We start from the raw sequence: 13,591 nt of genomic DNA, 5'->3' as shown, positions 1-13,591 counted from the left end.
TATAAACATTAATACAATGTTAAAGTATAATAAAATTCCAAAAGATAACAATACCAAAAAGAAAATACTACAAACAATGTAATTTAAGCATAAGAAACCAAGATAACATAATAGTATACTAGATTTTATATATATCAATGGAAAAAAAGAAAAAAAAACCCCCAAAAAAAACCCACCGTGCAACTAACTAAAAGCAAAGCAAAGCAATGGGCTAACTTGAAACCAAACAGAGTTAACCTTAAAATCACGTCCTCAATCCCGACCTCCATTAAAACAGTGAAAAAAAAAAACAAGGGTAAATATTACATTAAATGAAAATATCGAATAAAAGGTCCCCAAATCTGTTCAAATTTAAATGAAGAATCATAAAGGTTACTTCTAATTTTCTCCAGATTCAAACATAAAATCGTCTGAGAAAACCAAAAAAAGGTAGTTGGAGCATTAAGCTCTTTCCAATGTTGTAAAATACATCTTTTCGCCATTAAAGTAAGAAATGCAATCATTCTACGGGCTGAAGGGGAAAGATTACTAGAAATTTTAGGTAGTCCAAAGATAGCAGTAATAGGGTGAGGAGAGATATCTATATTTAATACCTTAGAAATAATATTGAAAATATCTCTCCAAAAAGTTTCCAAAGTAGGGCAAGACCAAAACATATGAGTTAAAGAGGCTATCTGCCCCGAACATCTATCACAGAAAGGATTAATATGCGAGTAAAAACGCGCTAACTTATCTTTGGACATATGTGCTCTATGAACCACTTTAAATTGAATTAGGGAATGTTTAGCACAAATAGAGGAAGTATTAACTAATTGTAAAATCTGCCCCCAATCATCCACAGAAATGGTAAGCCCCAATTCCTGTTCCCAATCTACCCTAATCTTATCAAATGGAGCTTTCCTAAGTTTCATAATAATATTATAAATCATAGCCGATGCACCTTTCTGACATGGATTAAGGTTAATTATCGAATCTAAAATATATATAGGAGGAAGCATTGGAAAGGAAGAAAGTATAGTACTTAGGAAATTTCTAACTTGTAAATATCTAAAAAAATGTATTCTTGATAAGTTATATTTATTAGATAATTGTTCAAAAGACATAAGGGAACCATCTAAAAATAAATCCAAAAACCGTAAAATACCCTTAGTCTTCCAAGTTTGAAAAGCGCGATCCGTAAAAGAGGGAGGAAAAAATATGTTACCTAAAATAGGAATCGCTAACCCGAATTGATTAAGATCAAAAAATTTTCTGAATTGAAACCAAATACGCAAAGCATATTTAACGATCGGGTTAGAGACCTGCTTAAGGCGTTTCGAATCAAAAGGAAGAGATGAACCTAAAATAGAACCAAGTGTATAACCCTGAACAGATTGTAATTCCAATGCTACCCATTTAGGAATAGATAGTATGTCCCGGTCAAGTAACCAAAATTTCATATGTCGAATATTAATAGCCCAATAATAAAATCTAAAGTTAGGTAATGCTAAACCTCCATCTCTCTTAGCTTTCTGTAAATGTATTTTACCCAGTCTCGGATTCTTATTCTGCCAAATAAATGAAGAAATTTTAGAGTCGACTTTATCAAAAAAAGATTTAGGAACGAAAATTGGTAATGCCTGAAACACATATAAAAATTTTGGCAAAAAAAACATCTTAACTGCATTAATACGACCAATCAAAGTTAAATATAAGGGAAACCATTTAGATGAAAGTTGAGTAATATGGTCTATTAATGGTAAAAAGTTAGTCTTAAATAAATCTTTATGTTTACAAGTAATTTTAATCCCAAGATATGAAAGGTAATTATTAATCAATTTAAATGGAAATTTATAATATAAGGGAAGATGTTTATTAATCGGAAAAAGTTCACTCTTACTAAGATTTAATTTATAACCTGAGAAAAGACCAAATTGTGCTAATAACTCTAAAACAGCAGGAATAGATCTCTCAGGATTAGAAATATATAAAAGTAAATCATCAGCATAGAGTGATAATTTATGGGACTTTAATCCCCGAGTTATCCCAGTAATATTTGAAGATTCTCGAATAGCAATTGCAAGAGGTTCTAATGCAATATCAAATAATAGGGGACTAAGAGGACAGCCTTGTCGAGTACCACGAAAGAGAGGAAAAAAAGGTGAGTTTAAAGAGTTAGTACGAACCGAGGCTACAGGGGAGTGATATAACAGTTTAATCCAGGATATAAATTTCAAGCTAAAATTAAACATTTCAAGCACCTTAAATAAATAAGGCCATTCTACTCTATCAAAAGCTTTCTCGGCATCTAAAGAAATAACACACTCAGGAACATTTTGTGAGGGAGTATAAACGATATTTAACAATGTACGAATATTATAAAAAGAGTAACGACCTTTAATAAAACCCGTTTGGTCTTCCGAAATAATAGAAGGAAGTACTTTTTCTAGTCTATTTGCTAATAACTTAGAAAAAACTTTAGAATCAACATTTAATAAAGATATTGGTCTATAAGATGCACATTGAGCAGGGTCTTTATCCTTCTTTAGTATTAAAGAAATTGATGCTCTATTAAAAGATTCCGGAAGTTTACCAAGTTTCAAAGAAGCCTCAAAAACCTTATAGAGCCAAGGAATCAATAAAGAAGCAAAACATTTATAAAATTCAACGGTAAACCCATCAGGGCCAGGAGCTTTCCCCAGATTCATAGAAAAAATAACATTCTTAATCTCATCCATTGTAATGGAAGTATCTAATAAAGAAGACATATCCTGTGAAATCTGAGGGAAGTCTAACTTATCTAAAAAATCATTCATATATTTAGAATCTCGAGGAGACTCTGATTGATATAAAGAAGAATAAAAATCACAAAAGGTTTGATTAATCCCCACATGATCCAATATCAATCGATCATTTTGGTTATAAATCTGATTGATTTGAGATTTAACATAATTAGATTTCAATTGATTAGCCAGCAGCTTGCCAATTTTATCACTGTGAACATAAAAATCACTTCTTGTTTTCTTTAATTGGTTTACAATCGAGGACGAGAGTAGTAAACTGTGTTCCATTTGAAGTTCAGTTCTTTGTTTGTATAGCTCCTCAGAAGGAGCCATAACATATTTCTTATCAATTTCTTTAATCTTGTCCACAATTGCCATCTCCTCCTGCTTCTGTTTCTTCCTCAAAGCAACGGAATACGAAATAATCTGACCCCGAATATAGGCTTTAAAAGTGTCCCAAAGAGTGTTAACCGAAATATCTTCTGTATGATTAATTGTAAAAAAAAAGCTCAATCTGTTCATTCATAAAATTAACAAAGTCCGAGTCCTGAAGCAACAGCGAATTAAAACGCCATTGTCTATTGTTTGGTATATTGGCCATAATTTTAATAGAAAGCTTAAGTGGAGCATGATCCGAAATGGTTATAGAATCATAATCACATTTAATCACTGAAGGAATGAGACGAGAATCAATAAAAAAATAATCAATTCTTGAATAGGAATGATGAACATGTGAAAAAAAGGAAAAATCTTTTTCCTGAGGATGCAGAAAACGCCAAATGTCCGTCGACCCAGAATCAGAAAGGAAAAAATTAATCAAATTTGCAGATTTATTAGGTAAAGTCCGTAAAGGAGCCGAACGGTCCAAAGCTGGAGATAAACAGGTATTAAGATCTCCGCCCCAAATCAATGAAAACTCGTTCAAATTCGGAAACTGATCAAACAATGATTTATAAAATTCCGGACAATCCATATTAGGAGCATAAACATTAACCAAAACTACTTTTTTATTAAATAGTAAACCACTAACCAATAAAAATCTACCATTCGGATCAGAGATAATATCCTGTTGTATAAAAGTAACTGAGGAATCTATAAAAATAGAGACGCCTCGAATCTTAGCATTGGAGTTCGAATGAAATTGTTGGCCCTTCCAGAATTTGAAAAAACGTAGTCTGTCCCCCCTCCGTACATGGGTCTCTTGTAAAAATAAAATTTGTGCTTTAAGTCTCCGGAACACTTTAAAAACTTTTTTTCTTTTAATAGGATGATTAAGACCATTAGTATTCCAGGAGACAAAATTAATAATAGACTCCATAAATCCTAAAGTCAACCCACGACAAGGAGGATTGACAATAGGCGCGACCCACAAACCCGGAGAGGAAACAGAACATACAAAAGATACCGGGGAAAAGGACGCAACCAGTACTTCAATAATGTATATAGCCCAAAGAAAAACAAACTAAAACGTGAAGCCCCTCCCGCCACCCCCCAGCCCAAGACCCCAAGGCAAAATCTAAAGCAGACCCGCCAGAAAGAAGCAAGCGCTAAAACTACCCCCATGACTTCCGGTATACGCTCCCTAAAAAAAAGGTATAAATATGAAAAGGATCAGCTAATTGTAAAACAGTAAAAAAATAAGTAAAAAAAAGTTAACTCAATTAGAATACACACAGAACAGAACAAAAGCCGGAAAATATATATTAAAAAAAACCACAATAAACCTCAAACTCATGAATAGACACAGCAACAAAAAAAAATAGGATTATTAACATAAAGTGATTATAGAAAGCAAAACAGAATAAAATTTAAACAAAAACTACAAAATTTAAGGCCGCACAGGAAATACGTAAGATGACAAAAGGGAAGTAACCACCCAGAATCCCCTGGGAAAAGAAAGAAATGACGCAGTTAAAAAGAAAGTTTAGTAGCCATATTAAGAAATCGAAAGTAAACTTTTCTGCCCAAATAGGGCACAGAAAAGTTAAAACCAACCAATTCACAGCCTCCGATCGACGGAGAAAATTAAAAAGAAAGCAATTAAGATGTTGGAGATGAGAGTTGATCCAGATAACTCTGGGCATCCGATGGAGAATCAAAAAAACGAAGGGCTCCATCTGCCATGCGAATCCTTAGACGTGCAGGGTACAGCAGCGCTGGTCTTAAATCCATCTTATAGAATTCCGACATCACGGATCTGTAACGGACCCGTTGGTCCCAGATTGGTTTACTGAAATCTTCCACGAATCGGAACTTAAGATCCAAAAAATCAATGAAACCTTTAGATCGAGCGAATCGAAACAGTCTCTCCTTGTCTTGAAAGTAATGAAAACGTAAGATAACATGCCTAGGTCTATCTGACCTAGACGAGTATGATGGGATTCTGTGAACACGATCCAGTAGCGGTGGTTGGTCAGGAAATACAGTAGGGAATGCATCTTTTAAAAGTTGGGAGAAATATTTCATGGGGTTGTTACCTTCAGCGGCTTCCCTCACGCCAATCATTCGTAAATTCTGCCGTCGCATTCTAGATTCCAAGTCAGAGTTTTTAAAAGTCAAAAAGTCAAGTTTCTTCTTCATTACATTAATTGTTTCTTCGATTTTCCCCATCTTAAGCTCACTTTGTTGCGCGAATTTTTGAAGATCAGATATAGCCGACTGATGTTCCGCAATACATGTTTGCATCTTATCAATTAAAGCGGCAATTTTCTGGAAATTAGTTGAGATTTCCGTATGAATCAGGTCTTTAACAGGGCCTGCAATTTCCGCACGAATCATCTCCCTAACAGAGGTTGAGATTTCCCTCTGAATTAACTCCGCTATCGCTTTCAAAGTCACCGGTGATTCAGTCGGAGGGAGATCCGTAGCTTTCGGTTTAACCGGAGGTTTACCATCCTTGCCGTCTTTCTCGTTCTTAGACATAGCAGATCTAAGTTCCATCCAGTTGTCGGAGAATTCAGTTTAATTCAAAGTATTGTAAGAGTTGATGCCTTAATGGTTAATTAAAGTATAGCTGACCATAGAGAAAAAAAACTCAGAGGTAATGGAGCGAGTCAAGAACGCGACTTCACTCCATGAGCGCTACCGGAAGTCCATGTATTGCAAGGTATGCTGCTGCAAAAGAACAAATTTCATGACATGTGCCAGTGATATTAAACCTGATTCTGATTCTGGGTCAGACCTGAGAGAGGGTAGGACCTGATCACAACGCAGCTACCACGCATGGTTAGATGGATCACCATACTCATTGGGTGCTTTCCTCAAGGCTTGCTTGTGGAATCAGAAACTTGTCCCTCAGAAGACCACTAGACACAGGAGCAGAGTTAGGCCAATCAGCTTAACATGTCTACTCTGAAGAAGGAGGACATTCAGACTACTGGTGGACCATGCAAAACTGGACTGAACAAGAGCACTGGGGACAGATCTGGTCACTGGGAACAGATCTGGTCACTGGGGATGGACCTAATCACATGGGATGGATCTGGTCACTGGACATCGATCTGGTCACTTGGGATGGATATAGTCACTGGGCATGGACCTGGTCACTGGGGATAGATCTGGTCACTGAGCATAGATTGGGTCATCTGGGAATGGCCTGGTCACTTGGGACAGATCTGGTCACTGGCCATGGTTCTGTTCATTTGGGACAGAGCTGGTCACTTGGGATAGATCTGGTCACCGGGGATGGGTCTGATCATTGGGAATGTCATGGTCTGGAACGGGGACCCTTTAAATTTACTTTGTTTATGTTACGATCTGGACCGTTGACTCCCTGTTTTCCCGTGTCCCTTGGCTTTGGTGATTGGAGGCAATTTACTCTTGACTGAACCAGTAGTTCATAGTCTCCGGCTTTCAGCCGTTCGGCGTGAGAGCGTCCGCAAAGTCACCGAAGGTACGGCGTGCCAATGTCATCTAGCCAGAGCAAGCCTAGGCTCCGCCCGAAGCGAGTGCCGGTAATTCGCCTTTCCTCACCTGAGCACCCCTGTCAAGTTACCTCACCAAAGCGAGCCTGCAAAGTTTCCTCACCGAGGTGGGTCCGTCAGGTGACCCACCGGAGGGAATCAGGAACCGCTGTCTACTGTTCCTGGGCCAAGTCGAGAACTCGCCACCACCCGGAGGCTTCAAGTCAAGTCCATGCTCCGGGGGCATTGAAGTACCAAGTCAAGTCCTGGCCCTGGCGGCATCCAAGTTCCAAGTCAAGTCCCGTCCCTGGTGGCATCCAAGTTCCGAGTCAAGACCTGGTCCTGGCGGTCTGTGATTCCTGTCCTACCCCCTGTCTGAATCCCTTCTCTGCCCCTCTCGCCTCTAGCCCTCGTCTGCAGCCCTCGCCTGCTCCTCTGTCTAGTTCTATCGCCGGAGCTAGATAGGTACTCTCTGGTGTTCATTCGTGTTGGTCTTGTCTTGTCCTCGCCTCCATGGGGTAAGTCAGGCCGTCTTGCCGTTACCCCACGGGAGGTCATGAGTCCCGGCCCTATGTCCTGTTCCCAAGGAGGGATCCCGACTCTGTGTTCTGTGTATGTGTCCATGGTTCCATGTACCTGCTCTCCAGAGACCAAGGCTCTGCGTTCCCATGTTCCTCCTCTCCCTAGCCCATGTCATGTCCTTGCCTGGTTCGGGGATCCGATTCCGAGTCCAAGCCCAGACCCCTAGTCCCAGCCTAGTCGTAGTCCTGAATCCTTGTCCAGATCGTTATTCCTGCTCCTGCTTTGCTCTCCTGGTATCAAACAACAAACTCAATTTACTTAACCTCACAAGATGTGTCTTGCATTTGGGTCCACCCTTGGTCCCAATGCCCCACAACTGTGACAGGGAATGAATCTGGTCACCAGACCACAGGAAGGACGTGACTGCCCCAGTGAGGGCATGAAGGGAGATTTACAAGGGTGTTATCCAGGCTGGAGATTTCTTGTTCTGAGAGGACACTGTCCACACTGGAGCTGTTATTGGGACAGAAGAGGCTGAGGAGAGGTTTAACTGAACTGTGAACAGTGATGGGAGGTCCAAGCAAGTTGAATGGGAAGGAGCGGCTCCCCCCAGCTCAGAGATCCGTATCTGGGGATTGAGGTTTATTGTCAGAAAGATGAATAGAAATGTTTTTCACCCAGTGACCAGGGTTCGGGAAGTTAGCCTTTGAGAGTAGATTGGAGACAAAAATCCTCTTCATATGTGGTACGTTCTCAGGGAGCGGTGTCCTGCAGGTGCCCAGGGCAAGGGTAGGGAGATGGGATTGACCAGATTGGCCTAGTCCATGCAGCATGGATCCTGGTGTGGTTTTCTATATTATCTGCATGTCGAGAGAGCGGGTGCTCCAGTTACTGGTCCTGAGGCCTACATAGCCCTGCTTCATGAGTACAGGAAGAGAGAGGATGAATGTGATGTTGGTGAAGTGGGTGCAAAGACCACAAGACCACCACATGTGAGTAGAGGCCTATTCGACCCATTGAGTCTGCTTCCCCTTTCTATTATGGCTGATTTTTATCCCTTTCGAACCCCCCTTCTCCCCATAACCTTTGACTCCCTTACTAATCAAGAACCAATCAAACTCTGCTCCACAGCCACCTATGCCAATCAATTCCACCGATTCACCACCCTTTGGCATAACAAGATTGCTCCTCATCTCTGTTCTAAAGGTACGTCCTTCTATTCTGAGGCTGTGCTCTCTGGTCATAGACTCTCCCACTGTAGGAAACATCCTCCGCATGTCAACTCTATCTCGGGCTTTCAATATTCAGTGTTCCCTAGGTTTCAATGAGACTCCCTCCCCTCCCCATGTTTCTAAAATGCATGACTTGGCGGGGGGGGGGGGGAGTCTGAGGCAGGAACTTCAGGGAACAACAGTTTCTGGGATGGTCAGGACAACAGAAAAGGTTGTTGGCTGCTGTCTACCATCACTGCAGGGCTTGTCTGTATCCAGAACAAAGAAATGGCAGGAAAAACCATCACAGACACAACCCACTCTGCAAACGGATTCTGGATTGTAGGAGATGGAGGGCTGACTTTGTTTATAAGATTACAAGGCATTGTCATTTCACAGGACCCCATGTGGGAGGACTGTCTCCTTCATTAACAAGAACGCTTAGCAGAAGATGTACTTCTTGCAGCAGCTGGTAAAATTCCATCTTTCCCAGAACATACTGGTGTCATCCTAGAGAGCATCCTGAGCAGCTGCGTCACTGCCTAGTTCGGGAATTGCACAGTCTCAGATTGCAAGACCCTGCAGCGGATAGTGAGGTCAGCTGAGAAGATCATTGGGGTGTCTCTTCCCGCCATTACAGACGTTTACACCACACGCTGCATCCGTAAAGCAAACAGCATTATGAAGGACCCCACGCACCCCTCATACAAACTCTTCTCCCTCCTGCCATCTGGCAAAAGGCACCGAAGCATTCGGGCTCTCACAACCAGACTATGTAACAGTTTCTTCCCTCAAGCCATCAGACTCCTCAATACCCAGAGCCTGGACTGACACCAACCTACTGCCCTCTACTGTGCATATTGTCTTGTTTATTATTTATTGTAATGCCTGCACTGTTTTGTGCACTTTATGCAGTCCTGGGTAGGTCTGTAGTCTAGTGTAGTTTTTGTGTTGTTTTACATAGTTCAGTGTAGTTTTTGTATTGTTTCATGTAGCACCATGGTCCTGAAAAACGTTGTCTCATTTTTACTGTGTACTGTACCAGCAGTTATGGTCGAAATGACAATAAAAAGTGACTTGACTTGACTTGACATCAGTCAATACCGTCTGGTTTGGTGCAGCGTCCTCACAAAGTACAGAAGCTACAGTCAGGTGATCAGAAAAGTTGCCGGCAGTCTACCATCACTGCAGGACTTGCATGTATCCAGGACAAAGAAATGTGCTAAAAATCATTGTGGGTACCACCCACCCTGCCAACTGTCGTTTCAGAATCGGATACAGAATCAAAATCAGATTTAATATGTCATGAAATTTGTTGTTTTGCAGCAACAGTACCATGCCATACATAATAAACAAATAAATACTCCAGTCCCTATATATTTCCATTCCCCATCAGAAAGGTGTCCAGTCCCTACATGCTTCCATCCTCCATCAGGGAGGTCTCAAAGCTCTCCGCTTCTTTTTGGATTCCAGACCTAACCAGTTCCCCTCTACCACCACTCTGCTCCGTCTAGCAGAATTAGTCCTTACTCTTAATTATTTCTCCTTTGGCTCCTCCCATTTCCTCCAAACTAAAAGTGTAGCTATGGGCACCCATATGGGTCCCAGCTATGCCTGCCTTTTTGCTGGCTTTGTGGAACAGTCCATGTTCCAAGCCTATTCTGGTATCTGTCCCCCACTTTTCCTTCGCTACATCGACGACTGCATTGGCGCTGCTTCCTGCATGCATGCTGAGCTCGTTCACTTCATTAACTTTGCCTCCAACTTTCACCCTGCCCTCAAGTTTACCTGGTCCATTTCCGACACCTCCCTCCCCTTTCTAGATCTTTCGGTCTCTGTCTCTGGAGACAGCTTATCTATTGATGTCTACTATAAGCCTACTGACTCTCACAGCTATCTGGACTATTCCTCTTCTCAGCCTGTCCCTTGGAAAAATGCCATCCCCTTCTCGCAGTTCCTCCGTCTCCGCCGCATCTGCTCTCAGGATGAGGCTTTTCATTCCAGGATGAGGGAGATGTCCTCCTTTTTTAAAGAAAGGGGCTTCCCTTCCTCCACTATCAACTCTGCTCTTAAACGCATCTCCCCCATTTCATGCACATCTGCTCTCACTCCATCCTCCCACCACCCCACTAGGAATAGGGTTCCCCTGGTCCTCACCTACCACCCCACCAGCCTCCGGGTCCAACATATTATTCTCCGTAACTTCCGCCACCTCCAACGGGATCCCACCACTAAGCACATCTTTCCCTCCCTCCCTCTCTCTGCTTTCCACAGGGATCACTCCCTACGCGACTCCCTTGTCCATTCGTCCCCCCCATCCCTCCCCACTGATCTCCCACTTATCCTTGTAGGCGGAACAAGTGCTACACATGCCCTTACACTTTCTACTTTACCACCATTCATGGCCCAGACAGTCCTTCCAGGTGAGGCATCACTTCACTTGTGAGTCGGCTGGGGTGATATACTGCGTCCGGTGCTCCCGATGCGGCCTTCTATATATTGGCGAGACCCGGCGCAGACTGGGAGATCATTTCGCTGAACACCTACGCTCTGTCCGCCAGAGAAAGCAGGATCTCCCAGTGGCCACACATTTTAATTCCACGTCCCATTCCCATTCTGATATGTCTGTCCATGACCTCCTCTACTGTAAAGATGAAGCCACACTCAGGTTGGAGGAACAACACCTTGTATTCCGTCTGGGTAGCCTCCAACCTGATGGCATGAACATTGACTTCTCAAACTTCCGCTAATGCCCCACCTCCCCCTCGTACCCCATCCGTTATTTATTTATATACACACATTCTTTTTCTCTCTCTCCTTTTTCTCCCTCTGTCCCTCTCACTATACCCCTTGCCCATCCGCTGGGTTCCCCCCCACTTTTCTTTCTTCCTAGACCTTCTGTCCCATGATCCCCTCGTATCCCTTTTGTCTATCACCTGTCCAGCTCTTGGCTCTGTCCCTCCCCCTCCTGTCTTCTCCTATCATTTTGGATCTCCCCTCCCCCTCCCACTTTCAAATCCCTTACTCACTCTTCCTTCAGTTAGTCCTGACGAAGGGTTTCGGCCTGAAACATTCCACTGTACCTCTTCCTAGAGCTGCTGCTTGGCCTGCTGTGTTCACCAGCAACTTTGATGTGTGTTGCTACAATAAGAAATATATTTTTAAAAATTAAATTAAACAACTAGTGCAAAAAGAGAGCACAAAACGTAGTGAAGTAGCGTTTATGGGTTCATTGCCCATTGAGAAATCTGACGGCAGAGGGCAAAAAGCTGTTCCTGAAATCCTGGTTGTGTATCTTCAAGATCTTGTATTTCTTCCTTGATTTCAGCTATGAGAAGAGGCATGTTCTGTATGATGGCGGTCTTTAATGATGGATGCTGCCTTTTTGAGGCATCGCCTTTCAAAGGTGGCCTCAATGCTGGGGAGGCTAGTGCCCATGAAGGATTTGGCTGAGTTTACAATCTTGTGCAGCTTTTTCCAGTCCTTTTCAAAGCCTCACTCTGGAAAGCACTAAGGAGCTATTAAAGCAAGAACTTAACGCCATCTTAAAAATTCCCATCAGGGACAAAGTTAAGTAACACCCATGCCAGAGGGCACAGCCACAGAACAGACAGATGTCCATTTGGAACAGAGATGTGAAGGAATTTCTTTAGCCGGAATCTGGTGGATCTGTGGAATTCATTGCCACAGACAGCTGTGGAAGCAACGTCACTGAGTATATTTAAAGTGGAGGCTGATAGGCTGTTGGTTAATTAGGGTGTCAAATGTTGCAGGAAGAAGGTAGGAGAATGGGATAGAGAGAGATAATAAATCAGCCATGATCAGGGTGGAGATACGTCTCTGCCAAAGGAGGTGTAAGGTGCTCCTTCCTTCTGCTAACCTGCAGGTCACCCTTGGGCAAGGTGTAGCACCTGCTTAGCCCCCTGATCAGGGCACAAGGGAGCAGGTGGTGGATGGTCGTATGAGCAGCTGGTGCAAATCTCAAATCCTGGTTATGCGACCACTGATGCCAGACAGACAATCTCTGAAGAGTATTGATAGTAGCTGGGGTCACCCGTCTTGTAAAGACACTGCCCAGAAGAAGGTAATGGCAAATCACTTCTGTAGAAAAATTTGCCAAGAACAATCATGGTCATGGATAAAGCAACAACATGAAGGGGTTCTTCCCCACAGGCAACAATCCCTCATTTGGTAGACAGATAAAAGACTGATGGAATACCATAATCACCCACGTCATTAAACACGGCAAATAATGAGTATAGCAGAGCAGACTCGATGGGTTGAGTGGCCTAACTTTGCTCCCATTTTTTATGGTTTTATGGTCTTATGCTGCACCATTGCATGGTATGGAAACTGCACTGTGGTGGACAGGAAGAGTTTACAATGAGTAGATAAAACTGTCCAATACATCATTGGCACCAGCCAACCCACCATCAAGAACATATATACAGCAAGGCGCCAGAAAAAGGCCAGCGGTATCATGAAGGATTCCACCCGCCCTGCTTATGAACGGTTTGCCTCACTCCCATCAGGGAGGAGGCAATGCAGGTTCCTCGCCAGGCCACCAGACAACATAGTTGACTACACAGTTCGATAAGGTGGTTATAAGACGTATGGCATGTTTGCTTTTATTAGTCCAGATGCTGAGTTCAAAAGTCAGGAAGTTATGTTGCATCTTTATAAAACTCTAGTAAGGCTGCATTTGGAGTATTGCACACAGTTCTGGTCCCCCCCCCCCCCATTAAAGGAAGGATGCTGAGGTTGTAGAGAGGGGCAGAAATTGATAACAAGGATGTTGCATGGATTAGAGGGCATGCGCTATAATGAGAGGGCGGACAAACCTGTGTTGTTTTCTCAGGAGTGAGGAAGGCTAAGGGGCGATCTGATAGAGATGTATAAGATTATGAGAAACATACACAGAGTAGACAGACAATATCATTTTCCCAGGTTTGAAATGTCTAATACTAGGGGGCATGCATTTAAGGTGAGTGGGGTAATTTCAAAGGAGATGTGAGGGAGGGGCAAGTTTTTTACAAAGTTGTGGGTGCGTGGAGTGCGCTGCCTGTGGTGGTGATAGGCAGAAACGTTAGAGTCTTTGAAGAGATGTTTGGATAGACAGATGAATGTGAGGAAAATGGAAAGGATGGACATGGTGTAGGTGGAAGAGATTAGCTTAGTTACCCATTTGATTTCT

The 13,591-nt window shown here is 42.5% G+C and overlaps 1 protein-coding gene across 4 annotated transcripts in view; it reads left to right on the top strand.

Moving 5' to 3' along the window:
- LOC134348300 (natural resistance-associated macrophage protein 2-like) overlaps positions 1-13,591 on the top strand; it is a 123,601-nt gene that overhangs the window by 44,535 nt on the left and 65,475 nt on the right. The window lies entirely within an intron of this gene.

The sequence above is a fragment of the Mobula hypostoma genome, chromosome 6 (assembly GCF_963921235.1).
Source record: "Mobula hypostoma chromosome 6, sMobHyp1.1, whole genome shotgun sequence".
NCBI classification, from domain to species: domain Eukaryota; kingdom Metazoa; phylum Chordata; class Chondrichthyes; order Myliobatiformes; family Myliobatidae; genus Mobula; species Mobula hypostoma.
Note: the sequence above shows the minus strand (reverse complement) of the source record. Positions and strands in the feature narration are given on the sequence as shown.